The sequence below is a fragment of the Balaenoptera acutorostrata genome, chromosome 4, assembly GCF_949987535.1.
Source record: "Balaenoptera acutorostrata chromosome 4, mBalAcu1.1, whole genome shotgun sequence".
Lineage (NCBI taxonomy): Eukaryota > Metazoa > Chordata > Mammalia > Artiodactyla > Balaenopteridae > Balaenoptera > Balaenoptera acutorostrata.
The window spans coordinates 60,893,733-60,912,828 of NC_080067.1; the positions used below are offsets into that span (position 1 = coordinate 60,893,733).

At 40.1% G+C, this 19,096-nt stretch overlaps 1 long non-coding RNA gene across 1 annotated transcript in view; it reads right to left on the minus strand.

The window, feature by feature from the left end:
- The window catches only part of LOC130708150 (uncharacterized), a 130,086-nt gene extending 126,525 nt beyond the window's left edge, over window positions 1–3,561 (minus strand). The window contains exons 1-2 of the long non-coding RNA XR_009008234.1: window positions 3,459–3,561; window positions 138–313 (exon numbers count right to left, since the gene is read on the minus strand). This is a non-coding gene — a long non-coding RNA (uncharacterized LOC130708150). The remainder of the gene's footprint in view (window positions 1–137; window positions 314–3,458) is intronic.
- Window positions 3,562–19,096: the final 15,535 nt, after the last annotated feature.

Consider the following 19,096-nt stretch of genomic DNA (forward strand, 5'->3'; position numbering starts at 1 on the left):
AGGTATCTCAGGAGCGGAAATGATGCCGAGCTCACAACAGTCACACAGTAAATGTTCGTTGAATTAAAAAATTGCCTTACCTTTTATATTCCATATATAAATGGAATGGCAGATAGAAGCCATTCCTCAGAACTTACCGGAAAATTTTCCCCAGGACCAGCCTTCAGAGGCCTCTCCTCACTGAATCACAGTTACAATGAATCTCTCATATTCTTCTGCGAGGCCGACGCCGTGTATGAGGTGCTGGAAAATGAAGCAGGAAAGACTTCTGCAACTCTTCCAGAGTCTTTGCTTCAAAACGCTGGACTTATACCTATGGAACAGAGCATATCATATCATTATAATTACTTATGTTTTATTTCTAGTCAACTTCCCCACTAGAATGTAAGATCCTCAAGATGCTTTATTCATTTTTGTAGCACCCAATGCATATCTTTGTTTGGAAAAATAGGAGGTGGTCAAGAAGTATTTGCTGAAAAAAATTTAGTGAACGAATAAGCTATATTCATTTGGGGCCAAATTTTCAAGACCTAGAGCCTCTCACATTCTAAGAGTAGACTCTAAACCTGAACATGGGAAGGCCTTTGAACAACTAAGAAGATGGGTGTGATACATCCTGCATGGGAATTATTGCGTTATTTCTAGTATTATTGGACTTGATTTCCTTGAAAGTCAGGCATTTTTACGGATGGAGATAAAGAGAAAGTTGATAATGCTACTGCTAAGAAATGTTTGTTTTCTTAATCTAATACTTAAAATACAGAAAAACAACCTACACACAACTCAACACATAGGACTTCTGTCAATTATCCATATGGTACAATAAGATGTGTGTGTGAATGTATGTACATACGTGTGTATATATATTTTTTAAAATGCTGTGTCGAGTATAAATGAATAAAAGATATCTCACAGTATGTGGGGGTCTCAGGTTTATTGGTTTTATAAGTAAAACAACATTTTATTTGATATTAACAGGCAATGTTCTGAATTCTCCTTTACTTTTTCAGGCCACAAGTTAACAAGAAAATAAAAGAGAATCTCTACTCAACCTGTAAGGCCGTTTCATGGGTTCGGTGCCAGTAGTGCTTTCCTCAAGCAAATGGAAAGGAATGGACGGGAAGTTTTAGTTTAAAAAAAAAAAAAAAAAAGATACAAATTTCTATAACAGAAGGAAATGCACGGCAGGTAGGAAGTGAGAGCCAGCAAGTGGGGACTATCTAAACACCAGAAGCTCTAGACGACCAGGGGCGAGTTCAAAAACTCACGTCCGCTAGTTACAAAATACCACCTACTTACCATAACTTGAAGCAGCAAACCAAGACTTAGCAATGTAAAGCAAATATGAGTAGGTTGTACCATACAGAGCACATGTTAAAACTGGATATGAATCTTTATTAAAGTCCTTTATAAAAGCCTTAGCTTTAGACTTAATTTGACGAATTCCTGTCTGGTAGATTGAACTGTTCTTTCAAAAACTTTCACTCCTTCTTCTATCCTCATCTTTTTTACAATATGACTTTGCAGTTCCTCCACTAGAGAAGTATATTTCCAGGCCCACTGATGTTGGGTTTGGCCAAATGACTTGCTTTGTCCAATGGAACACGGGCAGAAGCGAGATGTGCTTGTTCTGAAACACGGCTTTAAGAGGCGTCCCATGTTTCTACTTGCCCTTCCTGCACTTCCGCTATCAACATGAAAAGTACCTGCCTTGTCTTGCTGTTGGACCAAATCAAATGAGAATACCTGGAGCTGACCTTGCCCTAGTCAGCGATCTGGGACCACACCCCACTGGTCCCTGCCTTGCTCAGAGCCCAGCCTACCTGCAGATATGGGAAGAGGGATAAAATTATGTGAACTGAATTTTATCCCTGATTTTGACTCCAAAAATCTTCAATAAATTTCCAAAAATTATATTTTGTTTTATGTGGCCAGATTCTTTGTCAAAGATGGGAAAGATAATGGGATTGTGAACAGGTTAGTATAGAATTGAAAGAAAAGCAGCTCACAAGGATGAAAGGAACAGCCAAAGCCAGGTGACAAATGGAAACATAAATCTACCTATGATTTTGTATAAATATATTTTAAGGTGTATACATAAAAATGTAATTTGGTGACAGTTTAGTGTCTCAGTGAAGTCTGGTTGTAATTTATAATCTGATATTGCTGAATGACAAGTGAGAATTCTTATTTCTTTCTGAAAAATACATTCACTGACTTTCATAATTGTACTGCTGGGAAAAATATTAGACAATTAGATTTGGTGACAATAGGGCAATGAGAAGGCTGTGCACCGCAGCGAAGAGTATCCCCCGCTCGTCACAACTAGAGAAAGCCCACGCGCAGCAACAAAGACCCAATGTAGCCAAATAAATAAATAATAATATTAAAAAAAGAAAAAAATATGAACATTGTATACCCCAAAATACAAGCAGGATGAAAAAAGAAAAAAAAAACAAGCAGGATGGTCCTCCCACCCATTTTCACCTTACCCTAAGCGTGTTAACTTATGCCATCTTTCCCCTTACTTCTCACCATTTTAAATTTATTCAATGAGCCAATAAATCAAGATTCAAGCATCTTAACTTTGTCTGTGAGCTTTTCTGTTGTTCTGTGACTTCTGGGATACCCTGCCTGGTAATGTGCTTGCAGGTTACTTTCGCATGAAGGTAATTTCCCACACAACAAAGCCATGTCTGATACGTTCACTATTTGGCACAAGAGGAGCCCATCCATGCATGTGTGTTTGTGTATATATATATCCCTCCTTTGTGTGTCCAACAGGAGGTTGCTTCCACATACTTAGCTGAAACTCCTTACTATGGCTAAAAATGCCCTCTCCCTTTGAGCACTGATTAATACGCCAACGTCCACTGCTAACCCCACCTGCTCCATACAAGTTACACACCAACCATACTAAGGTACTGAGGTTGCCTCAGTCATGCCCTATACTCTCACTCCTCAAGAGCTTTGAATGTGGAGTTCCTCTATATAAAATATCCCTCTGCCTACTGAAAGACTGTCATAAGTGGCCCAATGATGGCCTCTATAGGGGGGTCCCTAGGTTGTTTACTTCTTTACAGCAAGGCTAAGACCCATTAGCTCAAAAGCTTGCCATGCCAAACTCAAATTTTTACATATCCAAGTTTTTAAAATATAGCCCATAAAAGCAGATTTTTAGCCATTTAGAGCCTGCTGTTTTGTACACCCTGCAAAACTGTGTCCACCATCTGCTAGCCACAGATAAGGTAAACTCCGTGTTTATAAAGACCCAAGGCCTCGCTGACCTTTGGAGCTCTCAGACCCGGGGACTCCCGGCTGTGCAGCTGAGCAATATCACCTGGACACACATGTCTCCTCTCCAACACTCCTCTTTCCCAGGAGTTCCCGTCCCTCTGGATGGTTGCCACCATCCCACTCCATCCTACACCCACCCACCCCATTCCCCTCTAACTCACCCACCACCTCCAGGACCCCACCACTGCTGTGCTATAGCCTCTGATGGACTCCTCCTGTGAGCAACTTCTGCTGATGCAAACCTGTCCAAGTATTGCCTGAGTACACTTTTCTGTGGTACTGCCACCTTGTGGTCATCTCTTTTTCCTTGATCAGCCCTGAAAACCTTCAAACCTCCTGTAAATATCATTTACGTATTTTACGACTCATGGACAAATGTGTGAAGCCTTTATTGACATCCCTAAATAGTCCCTTCCTCCCCTGTGCTTCCATAGTACAATATAATCTCTTTATAATAGTACTTGCTCCATTATAATGTAACTGACCTCTTTCCAGACTCAGTTCTAGAGGTCATAAACAATGCTTATTTTGTATCTTCCCTGCTCCTAGAACAGGGCTTAGCATATAGTGTATGCTCAGTAAATATTTTTTTCAAAATGACTGAATGTTAATTTACTATACATAATCAATATTATGGTGGGAGATGAATCAATATGTAATATATAGTACAACATGTAATACATAACACAATGTGGAATCAGCATGGGTAAGGATGGAGTTGTCTCTGCAACCAACTTATGCTTACCCTCCACAAATAAATCTGGACAGCTACAGCCCTTGAGAAGGGAGTCAATCTCTCTCACTCCTACTCTTTATCACCCAAACATCCACCATTGAGCAAAAACTCTAAGCTAGGTAGATGCAGTGAGTTAGTTAAGGACAGAAGAGAGTTCAACATAGTATATTAAAAAGATACACTCAGGCCGGATATATGGGAGTGGAAAGCCTCAAAAAGAATACCCATCACCTGCATGGTATGTATGACAGGAATATAGTAAACATGGTAGCACAGCCCACTGGATGTGCACTCCTAAAGGACCCTCAGCCCTACAGAGTTCTTCATAACACCATAGCACAGGATAGAAGATCTGGAACTCTTGGAGGACCCCAAGCTCTATGGAATTCCTCATAGCACCATGCATGGTATAGAATAGCAGATCTGGAGCGCCAAAAGGACACCAGGTCCTATTTAATTTCCTATGGTACTAACCCACAGCATAGAAGAGTGTAGATGGTTACATAGGGTTCTGTGACAGGTGAGTCTGTACTAGCTTCACAGGGAACCTCAGGCATCTCCAAAAAGGAACTAAAATTTTCCCACAGTTGCAAGAGTCGAGTGAATATGCTCTTGAACATGGGGGTTCCATAAGGGTTTTGTTGTCTCCATAAGGCCCCATGGATGTTGATGTGACATGGACCATGTGATTTTGATATTAACTGGGTTCCCAGTCTTCAGGGGCTACCAGTTTGGATTAACACTAAGACAACCAAGTGCTGTACATTAGCAGCAGATGCCAGCAAAGACAGGTGCTAACAAATGAAGACCAGATACCACCATTTCTTATCAAGAGGGTAGCACTACATAAGTTGCTCCCTCAAGTCTCCATCTTCTCAGGGGAGGGGGAGTGGGGTTGAGTTGACTGAGAAAACCCAGGAGTGACTGACATTAATCTGAGTTGTGTAAGATTAAGTTTCTGCCACTAGACCAAACAGCCATTAACACAGATATTAACTTCAGTTACATGAAAATAAAGAAATAAGGTATTTTGACATGCTTAAGTGACTTGTAAAGTCCATACCCTTTATATGTATATCAAGCACCCACCATATGCAAAGCACTGTGCTAGGTGCTTTGATGACACCATTCTTAAGGACACCATCCTTAAGGACACCATCCTTAAATGAGACTAGTTTGGGAAAAAATGTGATCACATAAAGTGATTCTGTCAACGTGAGATGATTTACACAGAGAATCCAAGAGCTCTAAAAGGAACAGGTTCAAGAAAGGGAAGAAATCATGTTGACATGGCATGTTCAAGGAAGTTTCATGAAGGAGACTGGATTTAGGGGGACAGAGACAAAATTCCAATATCCTGAGTGCTCCTTTGAGAATGTAACAAAGCATTTGAACTTACAGGGATCCAATTTGTGCAAATATGTGGCAGATAAATAATCTGTTAATTAATTTTGCTTTTTCTCGCGTACTGTCACCTACTTGTTGACTTGAAGTCACTGTGAAAGCAGCATTTTTGGTGTTTACATAATGATGCATGAGTGTCAGAAATAGTATTTTGAGTCCAAGGACTTGAAGTGAAAGTGGTAGCACCAACAAATCAAGCGAAAATCTGAACATAAATATTTTAGTGCTTTCACCTCAGCTTTTATTATTCCCTTCCTCTCTACTGCAGCACCAGAAGTAACTAAGAGACCATTACATCCCTGTAACCATGGAAGTTCTTACCACCTGACTGATTCCTGAAACAGGCCCAGCAAGCGAAGAGGCTTACTCTGCAAAGGCCACAGTGCAGGTCAGATAAGGAGCTAGGAATAAGCCAGGAAAATACAAGCCCACAGACTTAGGGGATCCTCAAAGGTATTAGTCATAAGAATAGAGACAAGAAAGAAAACATACACCCGGCAAACCAGTTGAGAATGTTCTCTGAAAGGGATTCAGTGTTTAATTGATTCTCTGGACCACTTGGCTACCAAAATGAACAACAAAGAGAGGAAAATGAAAACCGGAGACAAAAGATGAAACTTCTCAGCGTTATTCTGAGACAAGTTAAATGTAAGATCATGAACAAGTGGCTACGTTTTTCTGGGTCTGTTTCCTTACTGATCTGAGGAAAATTAACCGGATGATTTTCAAGGTCCGTTCCAGCTATGGAAATTTAACAGACTCCCAGTACAAATAAAAAGTTAAAAAAAAAAAAATCTAGAATAGGACGAGAAGGAAAGCAGCAAGAAAAGAAAGAAAAGGATGAAGGAGGTGAGGGAGAAATAATTTTCTTTGAATTTTTTAAAGTGAACACATATTGCCTGTATCTATATTTTAGTTATAACATGTAGTTTGCTGTGCTTTCTTAACCCCATGATGCATTCTTGATCCCACTGTCTAAGACCCTAAACCTGTGTCTTGTAACCCCACTCACACTGACAAAATGTGGTTGGTAGAGTGGAGAAGAACCCAGATATTTCTTGTCAAGGTGGTTATTTTATCTCAAAGGAAGGCTGGAGTCAGAAAGTTGAGTCATGCTCATAGTATTCTGGAGAAATACGTGCAATGATTTTTTATCAAACCTGCATTATTCCCTGTGGTTTTGCTTTCTCTGGGCCATTAATCTTAACTACATTTGGTCCTAAGCACATAAAAGGTGCCCTCTGCTACTTGCACGTCTCATTTTATTCACAAAGTAGCACATTGCTATATACCGATGTCTTCTCCTTTAGAAAATTCCCAGATGCTCAGAAAAGACAATCAAATATATCTTTGTTTAAAATTTCCAAAATGTTTGTGTTGTATCTGAACACCATTACTGAACCACGTACAGACCATACAGGCATTCTTTTATTCACCAAATGGGCAAGCACTAAAACAGATATAAAAGAACTCTAAAGTCAAAAATTATTATATTAGCCTAAGGTTAGGGGGCCAACTTACCATGAAGTCCCACTGGATTCATGAGTTTGAAGGAGACCTATCATATTCTCCTCACACAGGAGCTCATATTCAATGACAAATTTCTCATGCAAATGAAAAAAAAGATCTCCAAAGATATGTGTTCAATTTACCATGCACAATTTAAAATATATATATTACATATATATTTATATATAATACATAAATGTTCTAAAAATAAATTGTTTGACTATTATGCCAGAAACTATAAAGAATACCAGATTAAATAAGGCACAATTCCCATAGTCAATAAACTTACAAACTGGTTAAAGAAACAAGACTATCACTTTTTTATATGAAGTATTACTAAAGAAAATTAACATTTATTGACTAGTCACCTACACCAGCCATTTTTGCATGACTTTAGATGTAGAGTTATTTAATTGACACAATAACCTTATAAAGTAAAAGCCATTATTAAATCCATTTTATAAATAAGAAAAAATGAAGCTTAAACTCACAGCTAACATCATACCAAATGGTGAAAGACTGAAAACTTTCCCACTAAGACCAGGAGCAAGACAAAGGTGTTCACTCTCACACTTCTATTCAACAGAGCACTGGAAGTCCAAGCCAGATCAATTAGGCAAGAAAATGCAACAAAAAGGCATCCCAGGGCTTCCCTGGTGGCACAGTGGTTGAGAATCTGCCTGCCAATGCAGGGGACAGGGGTTCGAGCCCTGGTCTGGGAAGATCCCACATGCCGCGGAGCGACTGGGCCCGTGAGCCACAACTACTGAGCCTGTGCATCTGGAGCCTGTGCCCCGCAACAAGAGAGGCCGCGACAGTGAAAGGCCCACGCACCGCGATGAAGAGTGGCCCCCACTTGTAGCAACTAGAGAAAGCCCTCGCACAGAAACGAAGACCCAACACAGCCAAAAATAAATAAATAAATAAATTTATAAAAAAAAGGCATCCCAGTCAGAAAGGAAGAGGTAATACTGTCTCTGAATGTGATATAATCATATATTCAGAAATTGCTAAAGATACCACCAAAATACTATTAGAACAAATGAATTCAGTAAAATTGCAGGATACAAAAATCAGTTGTGTGTCTATATACTAACAATGAACTGTTTGAAAAAGAAGGAAACAATCCCATTTACAATAGTATCAAAAATTTAAATTCTTGGGAATAAATTTAACCAAGTTGGTGAACCATATACACACTGAAAATTACAAGACATTCATGAAAGAAATTGAAGAAGACGAATGGAAAGATATCCTGTGTCCATGGATTAGAGGAATTAGTATAATTAAAATGACCATGCTACCCAAAGCCATCTACAGATTCAATGCAATTGCTATCAAAATTCCAGTGGCCTTTTTCACAAAAATAGAAAAGACAACCTTAAAATTCACATGGAGTCACAAAAGACCCAAATAACCCAAGCAACCTTGAGAAAGATGAACGAAGCTAGAAGAATCACACTTCCGGATTTCAAACTTTACTACAAAGCTACAGTAATCAAAGCAGTATGATATTTGCATAAAAAACAGACACATAGACCAATGGGACAGAATAGAGAGCCCAGAAATAAACCCATGCATGGGTTTAACAAGGAAGCCAAGAACATGCAATGGATAAAGAATAGTGCCTTCAATAAGTGGTGCTGGGAAAACTCAATATTCACATACAAACGAATTAAACTGGATCCTTATACTGTACACAGAAAATTAAGTCAAAATGGATTAAAGAAGAGTGTAAAAGCCAAAACTGAAAAATCATTAGAAAAAAATATAGGGATAAAGCTCTTTGACATTGATCTTGACAACAAATCTTTGTATATGACATCAAAAGCACAGGCAACAAAGCAAAAATAAACAAGTGAGATTACATCAAACTAAAAAGCTTCTGCACAGCAAAAGAGAAAAATGAAAAGACTACACAATGGGAGGAAATATTTGCAATCAATTTGTCTGATAAGGAGCTAATATTCAAAACACATATGGAATGCATACAACTCAAAATTTAAAAAACAATGATTAGAAAATGGGCAGAGGACTTGAACAGATATTTTTCCAAAAAATACATGCAAATTGCCAACAGGTATATGAAAAGATGCTCAACATCACTGATAATCAGGGAAATGCATATTAAAACCACAAAGATATATCACGTCACAACTGTTAGAACGGCTACTATCAGAAAAACAAGAGATTACAAGTATTGGCAAGAATGTGGAGGACAAGAACTCTTGTACACTGTCTGTGGGAACATAAATTGTAGCAGCCACTACAGGAAACAGTATGGAGGTTCCTTAAAAAATTAAAAACAGAACTACTATATGAACCAGCAAGCCCACTTCTGGGTATACATCCAAAGGAAATAAAAATCACTGTATCAGAGAGATATCTGCACCTCCATATTCACTGCAGCATTATTCACAACAGCCAAGACATGAAAACAACCTAAGTGTCCACTGATAGATGAACAAATAAAGAAAATGTGGTGTATATGTACAATAGAATATTTTTTAACATCTTTATTGGAGTATAATTGCTTTACAATGCTGTGTTAGTTTCTGCTGTATAACAAAGTGAGTCAGCTATATGTATACATACATCCCCATATCCCCTCCCTCTTGCATCTCCCTCCCACCCTCCCTATCCCACCCCTCTAGGTGGTCACATAGCACCGAGCTGATCTCCCCGTGCAATGCAGCTGATTCCCACTAGCTATCTATTTTACATTTGGTAGTGTATATATGTCCATGCCACTCTCTCACTTCATCCCAGCTTACCCTTCCCCCTCCCCGTGTCCTCAAGTCTATTCTCTAAGTCTGCATCTTTATTCCTGTACAATGGAATATTATTCAGCCACAAAAAAGGAGGAAATCCTACCTTTTGCAACAACATGGATGGACCTTGAGGGCATTATGCTAAGTGAAGTAACTCAGACAGTGAAATACAAATAGTATATGTTCTCATTCATATGTGGAATCTAAAAATGCCAAATTCACAGAAACCGAGAGTAGAATGGTGGTTGCCAGAGGATAGGGGGTGGTGGAAATGGGGAGTTGTTGGCCAAAGGGTACAGAGTTCCACCTATAAGACAAATAAGTTCTGAGATCTAATGTGTAGAATGGTGACTATAGTTAACAATACTATATTATGTACCCAAAAGTTGCTGAGAAAGTAGATCTTAAATGCTATCACTACACACAAAAAAACTGGTAGTTATATAAAGGGATGGAGGTGTTAACCAACTTTATTGTAGGAATCATTTCATGATATATATGCATATCAAATCATCACATTGTACACCTTAAACTTACAAATGTTATGGGAAAATAATATCTCAATAAAGCTGGAAAAAATAAATAAGAAAAATGGGATGTAGAAAGGTTATATAAATCACACAGCACATAAAAGTTAAAGTCAGAATTCTAAGCAGGCATACATTAACCACTTTGCAATACTGCTTCAACAAAACACAATAAGACAGGATCAACAAGGGCACAAGACAGCCAATGATTAATTGGCAAGTGAGTGGTGCAAAGAATATACACTTGAGAATCTAACATTTGATGAGCCCCTGCTACATCCCAGGCTTTGTGCAATCCAAAACCAAGTTGAATATTCATGCCTTACGCTGTGGGTTTTACACCAATGGTTTAATGTTTGATTACCATCTACTTTATGCAGAGCCTCAACACCTTTCTTCATAAAATAAATCCCATGTGTGTCAATTGTCAGGGACCTAATATTTAGGTCACTGCTCATTAACACAAGGGTTTTATCAAAAATATTCTCTTAAAGGTTTCTGTGTCTAAAAAGGGGGAAAAAAATGAACCTATTCAGAGCACAGTTCCCCTGTTTAGATCCACCTTGAACTATCTACATAATAGTTCATCCTAAAACAGTACTCACAGAGGAGTTTATGCCACATATACCCACTGAGATCTACAATTGAAGCAGCAAACCCTGTCTGTTATTTTCTTCTGTTGTTTTCAAGCAAATCTACCATTTCTTCAAAGCCAAGTATTTGACTTGATGAAGATCTTAATAAATTGAATCTTTATGTTGTTCTTAGGAGAAAAGCAAGGACTGAAAACATGCAGTGAGCTTTAGTCCTGAAGTACTCCAAGATATTGAAATTGCAATTATTTAAATACTCTCACTTGTCTAATATGAAATAGGGTGTATAGGGAAATGAAAATTTTAATTTGCTGTGAAGAGCCTAATTAGCTTTGCAGATAAGAACTAAAGGTCTGTGTGGGTTTCACCAGCCTGCCCTAATCTCCCAGGCTACTCCGGCAGATCATTAAATAAATCCATTGGCAGTTGGCTTTTTTGGCCCCATAAAAGTGACCGGTGGCCCTGCCCTGGCTAAACCCATAAATAATTAATTGTGAGATTGACACAATTCCTAGGAGCCACTATCTCATCACAACATTTCCAGCAACCTCCATTACCTAAGAGGGCTCTGCACACTTTTCTCTAGTGTCCAAGCATATTCCCTCCCGTAGGGACTAATTCAAGCCCCACCTCATACACAGAGGGGTCCATAACTACCCCATTTCAGGGGATTCACTCTACTGTGGATCACTGGGATATTTTTGTTTTCTGCATCTCCTACCCTGGTTCTGAGCATGGGGTTCCTGTCTTCTTGTACTGGTCACATTGTCATGTGCACATGTTTTATTTCCTAACTAGATATGGGGAGGCAGCATGAGGCAGTGAAAGCATGTGACAGTGTGAAGAACATGGGCTCTGAGGATGCACAGAGCTGAGTCCAATCTCAACCTCACAACCGTGCACATTTCTTAACTTAGGTGAGCACTAGTTTTCTATAATTAGGCTGAGAAGGGCTATTGGAAAGGAAAGGAAAAATAAGAACTGTAAAGTACCTTGTGTAGTATCTCCCCATAGCACAAGCAGGTGTACACACATGTGCACTACTGTTGTTCTATATTAACAACAGAATATGCTCTTTCTGGGCTTCCCTTGTGGCGCAGTGGTTGAGAATCTGCCTGCCAATGCAGGGGACACGGGTTCGAGCCCTGGTCTGGGAAGATCCCACATGCCGCGGAGCAGCTACGCCCGTGAGCCACAACTACTGAGCCTGCGCGACTGGAGCCTGTGCTCCGCAACAAGAGAGGCCACGACAGTGAGAGGCCCGCGCACCGCGATGAAGAGTGGCCCCCGCTTGCCACAACTGGAGAAAGCCCCCGCACAGAAACGAAGACCCAACACAGCCAAAAATAAATAATTAAATAATAATAATTTAAAAAAGAAGGAATATGCTCTTTCTGAGCATAAGATATTTTTAAGTTTCTTTGTGACCTTAAGCTCACTTAGGACAGTGATTTACACATTGTAGATATTCACCACATCATAGTATTCTTCTTTAAGCAGAATTTGTTGAATCTGGTTTGTTGAAAGCCTAATGACTCTAGGCAGTATACTTAAAGAACTTCATTAGAATATGATACCATATCTCAGGAGGTATGATTGCAAGGTCCCAGTATGCTTCAGGGGCTCTGGAGGAATTTTCTGGGTTAAACTGGCAAACATAGCATTCTCCAGGTAGGCAGGTTCATAGTCAACACTTTCATTCTGAAATTTCACAGACTTCACATCCCTTCTCTAAAGATATGTTTTACTTCCCCTACAGGCTTCTTTCATTTATTTCCTAAGCTCCTTCTCTTGAACAAAGAAATAAAATTTTTTTTTTAAAATAAGACGAAAAAATAACAGAAGGATCTAGATGAGAATTTTTCCAAGGAAAAGGGCAGGCAGAGTTTTAAGAGTTAGGATGACTTTGATTTCATGCAACAGAAAACCGATTTGAACCAAATAAAGTGGAGGGAGGGAACTTTTATAATAAGGATCCTTAGTATTCTCATGAGAGCCAAGGTCTGTGGAGTAGCTCAAATCAGTTATTTAAGTGCCAGTTATTTAATATCTCTCTTCATTTCTCATAGCTCATCGCTGCTAACCCGTGTATCTGTTTCATTTCCCTCTCTCTCTTGTTGTTCAGTCTCTCGCCCTCACTTTCACACTCTCTCTCGACTGCTTTCTCTCCTTCTCTTGTCCATATGGCAGTAAACGTGGCCACCAGCAGCCCTGAAGTAGCATCTCTTATGGCTTCGATTATCAGTCAGTCATCAAAGGTATCTCTCAGCTTTAGTCCAAAGTCTTAGAACAAGATGCTAATTGGCCCTACTTTGATCAGGTACCCAAGTCTGGGACGATGGACTGTGGCCAGGTTATAAAGTCATATTGTCCAAAATGGCTTCCCCATGATAATCAGAGAAGTGGGAATAAATCAGAAAAAGGGGGGAGGGAATCAAAGTAGAAGAATCAAAGTATTCTATGTGGTAGATTGGACCTTAGGTAGTTATCATACCTCAATAGGATGTGCTTTCGGTAGTCCCTTGTCTTTTACATTTTGCAAGGAAACAGGATACCAAAATGTCTTCACCAGTACAAAAGGGAGTCTCAGTCACCCTAAGTGAATATGACGGTCATATATATGTTCATGTAGATATATTCAATAATAAGGCACAGTGAGGAAGTTCTGATTCTATAAAAGAATATTATCAATAAATAACTGATTAAAGTCAAGTGATAGTTACATAAATTTATGGTATTTCAACAAAACACTCCACAGCCACTAAGATCACGTTTTTAAAGAAGTTTTTAAAGAAGCTCATGATAGGAATTTCAGTGAAAGAGCAAAGTGTAGAAGTTATATAGAGTAATTCCAAATATGCAATATTTGGAAAATATACCAATACAGCAATAATTATATCTGGATGTGAGGATTATAAGTTTTATTTCCTTCCTTACATCCCTCCCATATCTTCTAGACTTTTTTAACCAAAAAAAATTCTATAATCAGAAAATTAAAGGCTTAAAAGTCTTAGTAAAGAGTTAGACACATTAAAGGGTTAGACACAGACACAGTCGGTAAAAGATGGGTTACACCATACGTATCCAGGGAGCTGCAGTTCAGGAGTCCTGCCATTCTTTTTAGTTTTCCTGGTTGTCAGTAAGGTTAGCCTGCAGTGAACCCAGAGGAGATTTGCCAGAAAATATACTAAGCTGTTGGGGGTAAAGGGAAATACCCCTACTGAAAAAAAATTTTTTTCTTTTTAATATTCAGCTGCTTTCCTTTTCCAGGAGCCATTACTGCCCCACCCAAGCCCCTGATCATAGAACAGGATCAAGGCGACCACTTTCAGACCAGCAACAGTGAAGACAAAGGGCCAGGAGTGGCCCCAGCCGGGTTTAGAGGACATTTATAACTGACCTCACAATTCCCCAACCTTAAACATCCTGAGGATCAAACACTCTTCTGTGAACTGATCTGACACTTAGATTGGCAGTATCATCTTAACTTTTAACAAGAAAAAATAAAATTAAAACTATGAGGTTACAAATTCTGTGAGTCTCTAAAGTTTAAGGGAACTCTCCAAATTTATTATCCAAGTTAGTTTTGATAGTTACAGAGTCCTACACCCTGATCGAGGAGTAAACATTTAAATGATGAAGACTCTTTCTTCCTGTTTACCAAGATGGACATTCTGGCCACCTCTGTGTTTCCCCCAGTCTTTCAAACTGGAAAGCATTTGAACACCAGGTCAATTACACTCTTCCCCGGGAGGCTAAAGCAGCTTTAAAAAATACTGTTGTCACTGTGTCAGATCAAGTGGAGAAGAGCAGAAATACGGCTTGGGAGTCTCAAAAGGTATTAGACAGCAGGTTAGGTAAAAATTCAGTTCCATTTGCTAGGATTCCATATAACACCCTGAGAGAGCAAAAAGGATGAATTCTTTTTGTTAGTGCTGGATTTATGATTCAAAATGAAGATTAAATTAAGAAAAAAAAATCAAACTTAATGTTCTAAATTGCTCTTTAAATTCAAGATCCTCAGTTATGTGCTTCAGCATCCAATCTGTCCTCCCTGGTTCCAGAGTCTCTCTGGAACTAATCTGTTGAGCTCATTGCTATGGACCCAGTTTTTGTGAGGCTAATTTCATCATGCCAGCCCTTTGCTTTGAAAACCATAATAGCTTTTGAACACCCATAAAACAAGTCTGGATTCCCCTGCCCAGCCCCCAGGGACCTCCAAAATTCAGGTTAACCTGCCTCTCTACCAGCTGCTCCAACACAGCTTTTCCCTCAACCTGGGATGGAGCTTCCTTGTCCTGCAGACTTGCTCTGCCTTACCCCAGCATCTGGCCTTTCTTTGTGCTGGACCCCCCACTCTGAGCATGGAAATATCCTCAACACCTCATCAAACTCTATCTCACCATCAAGCCTTCCTTGACTTCTCCAGTCCACACGAGTCTCACCCTTTTCTGAATTACTGCCGCACTGATGGGCCCAGCAATTAACATTCACCGAGAGTCAACTACAGGCTGGTCTCTGAACATGTTATTTTGGAAATATTATTTTATTCCATCTTCAGAAAAAACCCTGTAAGCCAATCACTATTACCTTATTTCATTGTCAATGAGGGAAATGGGATGTTCATGCAATTTAGTTCCTCTGAAAGCATGAGCTCCACGGAAACAGAACTATGTCATTTTCTTCCCTTGCTCCCTACGGACTGGTACCCAATAAATAGTTTGTTTCACTCACAAAATACTACAAAATTTTTAAGTGGAAGGGCTGACATTCCAACCTAAATCAGTCTCAAAACACCATGGCTTTATGTACATATCCAGACACAGACAGGCAGTGATGTTTCACATGGGTGAGAATTCACTAAATACTGGTTGATCATTTGCTATCACTCAGGGCAAAGCACGCCAAGACTGCACCTTCACTGAACAGCGTTGTAGCAAGGTGAGGAGAGCGAGGAGCTTTGTCACACGCTCCCTAACGACAGTCTCCCTAACCACGCAATGTAAGAGCACCACGCTAGCTGTGCAAATGCTACTTCAGGGCTCATCTCTCAGCCACCATCACCCCCTTCCCATTGCACTGCCACTCTCAAGCCCCTCCTACATGGAGATTGCCACTGTAAAGTGAGCATAGCCCAGTTAGCTAAAGGAGCCTCTGCAACCTTCGCAGATAGATTCAGGCAATGAATATAATTTGCTCAGCTTTATTTATCCGTTTATTCATTTATTTTTGGCTGCGTTGGGTCTTCGTTGCTGCGCGCGGGCTTTCTCTAGTTGTGGCAACCTGGGGCTACTCTTCGTTGTGGTGCGCAGGCTTCTCACTGCAGTGGCTTCTCTTGTCGCGGAGCACGGGCTCTAGGCACGCGGGCTTCAGTAGTTGCAGCACGTGGACTCAGTAGTTGTGGCTCGCGGGCTCTAGAGCACAGGCTCAGAAGTTGTGGCACTCGGGCTTAGTTGCTCCACGGCATGTGGGATCTTCCTGGACCAGGGATCGAACCTGTGTCCCCTGCATTGGCAGGCGGATTCTTATCCACTGTGCCACCAGGGAAGTCCTGCTCAGCTTTAAAATCTCCGTCAAGCCACATGTGTGACTGAATTTGCTTCTAATAATACCAAAGCTATTGAGGATTCATATTAAGTGAGACCTACTTGTTTTCATTGGCATTGACCAAGAGTGACAAACTATATATTGATATATAGCTTTTTGCTCTTTGAGGATCTGGATTACCAGGTGTTCTGATAAAAGGCATGGATACTCATGTAGCTCCCAAATCACGACATCTTAATGGTCTCCACGTGAAATTAAATTTAGAAAAATTAATGTTGTATTTAACTTCTCTAATCAAAGGGTAAATCAGAATCATGCCTGTTTTTTCCAACTCAACACACTAAGACTCAGGCCCTGTATTTTAATTTAACATGTTCACGATACCTGTGGGCTCCAAGAACATTTTACCTGGTTCCTTGGTTCACGGTCCTCACCTTAATAAATAAAGATTTTTTAATTAAAAACAATGACTCACCCAAGAACGTTTAATATAGCAGGATTCGTGAATTAATTAATTAAGCATCGTTGCTTAACTACATGGAAGCATTGCATGAGGCACAATGAAAGATGAAAAACTGTGTCAGGCTTAGTCACTGCTCCTCAGCATTTGGGATTTAAGAGGGCTGTAACCACAAGGCATTGGTTGGTAGAACCCCAAGAGAACCCAAACCTGAGAGGTGTTCAAACGAGAAGGGAAAGAAGACACTCCTGCCCACCTGATACACAGGAGCAGAGCTCCTCTGAGCTTAAATCAAACTGCTTCCTCATTGACATTCAGTCATAAAGGCTCCCCTCATTGTGTTATTTATTCTACTTTATCTGAAGTTCTGTATTTCTCTCTCCCCACCCCTACCAGACTATGTGCTAACTGGGAGCTGAGATGAGGTTTTATTCACCTCCGTATCTTCTAATTCCCAGCACTGTGCTAGGATCATGCTGTGTGCCTCTTAGTTGAACGACTGGGAAACTGAATTTCTGAAAATAAAAAATATGACAGGAATCTCATTTGGTTAAATACATAGGGCCTTTACTGGGGCCTAAACTGCGCTGAGCACTAGATTAGCTATTTTACATATACTAGTCTAACTCTTCAGGACAGCCCTACAAGTTAGGCTTTTTGGACAAATGAGGAAATAGGCTTGAAGAAGTCAAAAAGCAGACCAAGGTCACACAGCTGTCAGTGGTAAAACTAAGACTCGGATCCAGGGATGTCTATCTACACCAGGCTGCTTCCTTGAAGATATAAATCAAGGACCAGGTGGCTTCCCTGGTGGCGCAGTGGTTGAGAATCTGCCTGCCAATGCAGGGGACACAGGTTCGAGCCCTGGTCTAGGAAGATCCCACATGCCGCGGAGCAACTAGGCCCGTGAGCCACAACTACTGAGCCTGCGCGTCTGGAGCCTGTGCTCCGCAACAAGAGAGGCCGCGATAGTGAGAGGCCCGCGCACCGCGATGAAGAGTGGCCCCCGCTTGCCACAACTAGAGAAAGCCCTCGCACAGAAACGAAGACCCAACACAGCCATAAATTAAATCAATCAATCAATCAATCAAGGACCAGTAGCCCCTCACAGAAATCAGCACAGAACCCTCTCTCCACACCCCCCAATCAAACCTACGATCCTCAGTGCCACTCACAGCCCTTTTCCATAAAGAGCCTGCTATCCTGCCAGCCGCGGATCAGCATTCATGCTCCCTCAGAAGAGCACTTAGAGGTCAGCTGCTGCAACTTCAGCTGTCAAAGTTTTTGAAAAGGAAAAGAAATTAAAGTGGAAATTTGGGAATTCCCGCACCATGTGGCCTCTGCAGTGCTCCGTATGTCAGGACTCAGGGAAAGTTGGTTGTACAGACTTCAGAAACTGTCATCCATTTGACGGCTTTGTATTATCAATATTTCTTCTGGGAAAATCCATTGCCAGGCTCAAGGCACTGTCAATTTCACCTTCTCCTTGCCCTAAACTTCCCAGCAAAAAGCCTTACTGTCAGACTTCCTGAAGAAGCATAATTAAAAATTCCATCCCTAGACCATCTTTACTTTTAAACCTTCAAACCATATTTACAAACTGGAAACATATTTGCTTTTTTTTTCTTGAATTTAAGTTATGCCTGTAATAGTCCCAAAGAGATGCTGAAGTCTGGAAAGTAAACTGATTTTGCCAAGATTTTTGCAAAGACATTAATGGGGACTTTAAGTAAGGGTCAGCCTAGCAGGAATAATCCCATAATCCTACTCTCTCAGCCCCAGCAGAGCTCTCGTGAGCTTTTCTAACTTAATAATAAAAACCACTAAAATCCATATGCCTCCAGTGGAACAATTTAATTGTTGCCAAGGCTACAAGGCTACTCAGTTTTCATTATTTCAACCTATACTAATAGGGGAAAGAGGTTACTTCAGATCATGTCTCTCAACTTTTGCAGGATCCTAATGATTGTCTGTATCTATGTTTTATCCAAGTAAAGAATGGTTCAGTGCACATATGTCTTAAAATTACCCTTGGTGTTGTAATTACTTTTTCTCCCCTCCCCTTGAATACAAACATAAAAGAACTCATAGAATACAGGCTCTCTGAAATTCTCTATAATGTGAAATAAAAGGCATTGCAAGTGTTTGTGATATAATTACGAATTTTGGATTGTTTAATGTTGTGACCATATTTACTAAATGGATCTCTATAAAACTCCCCAGTTTCTTTCATTTTCTTTCCCAGATGCACA